Source organism: Dreissena polymorpha, chromosome 2 (genome assembly GCF_020536995.1).
Source record: "Dreissena polymorpha isolate Duluth1 chromosome 2, UMN_Dpol_1.0, whole genome shotgun sequence".
Taxonomy (NCBI): domain Eukaryota; kingdom Metazoa; phylum Mollusca; class Bivalvia; order Myida; family Dreissenidae; genus Dreissena; species Dreissena polymorpha.
Genome location: NC_068356.1, coordinates 85764722 through 85770306, shown reverse-complemented (window position 1 = coordinate 85770306; position 5585 = coordinate 85764722).

Below are 5585 nucleotides of genomic sequence, written 5' to 3'. Positions count from 1 at the left end.
ATCATTTTAAAATAAATTGAAGTATTTGGAGGAATTGCTGATTTGAAGAACTTTTATATAATAACTTTAATTATTGTTATTAATTGCTGATTCGATTGAACTTTAAGATATTAAAATGACAAAAGGCAAACTTTACACACGGTAAGGCTTTACAACTTCGGTAGTTTGCATGTGGGTACTCAGGTGTCAAACTTTGAAACATCTACCGAACTGAAACAACGTCTGTTTTCACGTGTACAGTTAGTAATGCCTTTATGGAAGTTACTTTCTGCAAACAATTTAAGGTAAGTGTGAACATTTAAATTGTCTTCAATAGGACCAACAGTGTCTTTAATGTGCTTTCTGACGTGCTTTAGCGCATTTTTGGAAATGGTTATTACCGTAATTACAAATTGAGTGCAATATGAGCACATACCAGCATACAGTATGGTGGCCGTCTCTTTTCGAGTTGGGAACAATTTCCCTCTTTTCTAAGTCTCCAGAGTAAATAGAACAATATCAAAGTGCTAACAAAATTCAAATGTACAGACGCAGTTCGCGTTGTCTTGCAGCTGCTAAAAGTAGGTGTCCAAATAGAGTGTTCAAGGAAGAAATAAAATATTGGGAATTATACAGTTGCATAAATGGCAAGAAGCAGTTAAAGCACGCACGCCGTGGAACGGTGCTCGCAACCAAAGTTGTCAAGTGATATAATAATATATATATATACTGGCATGACATGTGATATGATACTGCGATGTGACAAAATCCACCTTATGGTAAAATATTTGGATTTTGAGTTTTATACTTTTTCGAGTAGTTCAATGATTTCTGATTACAACGGTATGTCTACTTTGTTAATGTGTTCAATATTGATATTGATATGAACTTTATAAAATATGTTGTTACCGTTTTTGCAAAGCGACGCCGCAAAATTACTGAGGTTATTCATAAAATATTTAAAATATCAACCGACAGCAGGGGTTTTCAGCACTGTCTGCGCCTCCGGGAAACGGAGGCATTCCCAAAGCAAACAGACCCGTTCCCAATCGAATATTGATTGCGTTTTTCCTAATTCCAAAATAGATAATCTTCCAAAACCTTAAAAAGTAAACATAATTTATATCGAAAGAGTGACTTCCCTTCCTTCGCAACGTAATAAAACCTTTAGTGACACAGAATTTTTTGGTGTATTTGCCGGATGCATTTACACTCAGCGATGACGTTCGAACTGTTCCGCATTATACAAAAGAGTATTTAGAGCCGCACAATACACATTCTATACCATATCTGTAGACACTTATTTTCAATCATGGCTTCGCACATTAGTAAATATAATATTAAAAAACACGAAAAATAAACGCTAAGGATGTGTAACGACATCATCGATGTTTTCGAAACGCTCAGAATCTTCGAAATTACTGCCGCGAGTAACCCTGAACATACAGGCTCGTACTACGCAGCAAAATGTAACAGCAACAGAAGTAATGCCAGGGCTGTCAATCACAAAATCTGCAACTGAATGCTCAGAGCCTTGTAAGAAAGTTGTAGTTCAATCGTCATTTAATACAATTAAAGAATTAAATGAAATACCCATGGCTCTATTTTAGCTCGGCCAAAAATGTTGCTGTAACTTGTGTTTGGGCAGTGTTTGTTTTGCATGGGTTTATATAAAGAAAAATGTTATACCACAGACTTATTTAACCCTTTCCCCGATAGATGCGTGTAATCCCGAGTCTATCGATTCCCCGATACATGCATTTATTACCGTCTCTATCGATTACCGCATACATGCGAATTTGTCCTTGTCTATCCATTACCCGATAACAGGGCTCAACATTAACAGTTGTCCTATTGCCCCTGGCAAGTAAAAGTTGGGTCCGGGCAAGTTATTTTATAATCTAGTTGTCCGCCCGGGCAAGTGCAAAAAAGAACAAAGAGCATTTAATTTAGACTTTAATTGCAGTAATCATTTTGTTAAATGTTCAAAAGAAAAAAGGTTTTGTGGTGTATCATCTTGATCTTTATTAAAAATTATGAGATTTACAGTTAATGTGATATTTCATGTTTGGGCAAGCAGCTTTACGTTCAGGGCAAGTAGATTTTGTAAGTACTGGTAATGGTTTTTCAGTTAATGTTGAGCCCTGCGATAATCCCGTATATTCCCAATGTCCATTTTCAAATGCAAATTCTGATTGATATTGACGACAAAGTGCTTAAAAAAACTCATTAACACAAACATCGGACATTTTTCTAAAGTATCACATGAATTTCGGCATATGTTTATATTTAAAGATCTGATCAAATAGGTGTCCAATCGGTACAAGGGTAGTCCAACACGCGTAAATAAATTAATGTGGTGTGCGCGCATCGTGTACAGTTAATGTTCTGTTACAAATTGTAGCCAGAAATAAATACATGTATATGCCCATGATATTTTCGTGCCAAGTCTTTGTTTGGACAAAAAGCGTGCGAAAATAGGCGTGAGTGTATTTATTTAAACACAAAAACTGCTTAGCGCAGCTAACGATGTAAAAGCTTCGTATTGAATTTCAATTTTAAGTATCGGGGTATCTTGCAAATGATTTATACATTTCCTTGAATAAAATAAACGCTGTATCATTATCATTTTTTTAGTTCGTTAAATATTGCAACAATTATTGTACTGTATCTGATTGCACACAAAGTGCCGTGTGCAGTTCATGAATATTCTTTTACAACGACCAATTACAGCGTCATCTATATTTAGATTTTATGCAATATGTACAAGTCATTTTCTGGAAATTTGGGAGAAAGTAAAAGTGATTTTTCGAAAATAAACCGCTTTTTTCCATTTAATTTGTCATAATTATTTATATTTTATGTTGTCTGTGTATGTTTGTTTGGTCTCAGTTTATCTTATGAAAATTAATATCGTAATAATAAAGTTTAAAGCAAGTCCCATTTCCGAGATCATTTACGAGAATTACTTCGATATAATTTACTGACATATAAAATAATGGTTTTGACAGACGACACGTGCTTATCTAAAGATATTATCGCTGCTTGACTGAGCAATAAAACAAAGACGCCGTCGGCGGTTTTCAGTAGGCCTTTTGTACGACCAACATAATAATTAATCATGCATTACATTTAGGGATAAAACACACTGGATACTAGACACTGGGCAATAAAACGCAACATAAATGCAATAAATAGAGGCATTTGACAGCAGACTGTTGAAACTCAGTACGAATTTCCACACGACCAATCTGAATGAAATTTGATCGTCTGTCTTGTAATGAATAAAGGGAAATCAACATACAAAATAACATAATTAAAATAAAAATAACTTACAATTTGATTGCTATCGTTTTTCTAGGTTTATATAAAGTAATTGTTGAAGAAATCACGGTTATCGATCACGCTACCAGCTTAATCGAATTTCCAATATGGCGCCCGCTATTCGACCTCTGGCCTAGTTGAAAATTCCCAAACACGTGCTTTTAATGTTAAATGCAACGTACTTTATATCGTTTCCAATTTATAATTCTGGTACCAAAAGAAACATCAGAGCTAATATTTTGTGATTTTCTATGCAAAATAATAAAAAAACATTATATTTTGAAGAAACTTTCATAGACTTTTGGACTACTTTTCGTCGCGTAGAATTAACATAGCACAATTTCGCGAATATCATCGGAAACGTTTTCATTGGTGAACATAAATATATCATTCATTAATATTCAAATGACCTTGTCAGGTCGCAAATGTGTTGTAAACAACCGGGTGTCAGCGCAGGTACTCGAAAATGCAGTAAACAAAGGAAATGGGGACACAGACCAAAGACCTATCAATATACAATATATGTATATTGATAGGTCTTTGCACAGACGTTGTACTTGAATCCAATATAGATTGTTAAGCAGCGAATATAAACTAAATATTATTAAAATTTATATCATATTAAAGAGAATTTATTTTCTTTCAATCTGCATTTATATTATTTTGATTTTATTTAAGATACTTTATAAAAATAACTTGCAATGGAACCACTATGCAGATTAGCTGATTTTCTTAGATCTTTCACTGATAAGATAAGATCTGCTGGGGTTGCTAATATTAATAATATATAGGTTTCATTCAATCGTAATACACATACATATAATTAAATTTTGTTTAATCACAGAGGTTTGTGATATTAAAAATAGTACGACGTTGTGTCAGAAATAAAAGTATTGACGGTTGAGTGTTGATTTTCCATTAAAATGTAAACAAACTTATGAGTGTTATTATACTGTCCCAGTATAATATATTAATAAATGTGATATAAAAATACATATTCACTCGTGTATTTATTAACTTTGAAGTAAACACCCCCAGTGTGCTAATGTTTGTATCCCTACCGAGATGCATGCAAAATGCAAGTTCAAATAAGCCAAGCTTTAAAAAAAGTTTGTAGCTTTTAATTACAACTTCGCTGAAATGGTATATGAAATAAATTTTAACCTTTTAAATCTGCACGTAAAGCCAATAAATCTGCGCAGATTTTTGTTAATATTGACAATAAACTGCATGTTTCTTACCGTTAGTATCTGACAGTCCGTTGGTCACTTTGTGGAAGATCTTGCAATTAGTCCGTTTAAGTTATTATTGCCTTACACTTTTCAATATAAATTTATGAACTTTAAACAAAATGAGTAACTATCTAACTATTTAACTGACTAACACGCGCGTTTTTTTTCCCAATATCCGAGACATATTACTTTCGCGCTTTGCCCTGAATGTCTGGCTTTTAAAGTTTACCGCTTTTTTTGCGAATACAATGACGTTTACATATGAATTGGCCAATGAAAATTTCGGAGGGATGACGTAAGGCGCCAAAACTGGCGCGTGGTTTTTCCCGGTATAGACCCAATGTGTCAACGCTGTAAATGCGCGCTTAGCATTGTGGGAAACGGACTATTTCCAGCATGGCGCCCGTAAACATTATGAACACGGAAGTAAAAATAGTAATTAATTATTATCAAAAACAGGCCTCATCAAACCGGGTCAGCCATGATATATTCTTGGATGCAGTTTGTGCTTCAAAAGGAGCTACTATTCATGCCAGCCTATCGATGTAATATTCACTAATCACGTTGCAATGACGGTTATCTTCGAAATAATAAATACATATTTACAATTTAATACCTGCAGTCCTGTTGAATTTTGAGGACGTCATCGATTCAAAATAAACGGATGTGAACATTGCAAGGAATCTAACATACATGTTATTTGTGAGAGGATTATTTAGGGATGAAATCAAATGGAAGTTAATGGATTAAACATTTGAAGGAGGTCGTCATGGTATCATCATGTCTCATCATGAACATTTGGCACTTTCATATATTTATTGATCAGTAGATACTGAAAATGCTAAATGTGCTAATCGCAATATCAAACTCAAAGTAAAACAGGTAGGATTTTTACAGCTTTGTTTTTCTTAACATAATATTGTATGTTTTCCATTCAATGTTTATGCTCATTTTTATATAATTTACTAAATGTATTCATAACCAGAATAGTTTATGAATGTATAAACAAAAGATACATTAACAGCATGTTTAACTATTTAATAAATATGC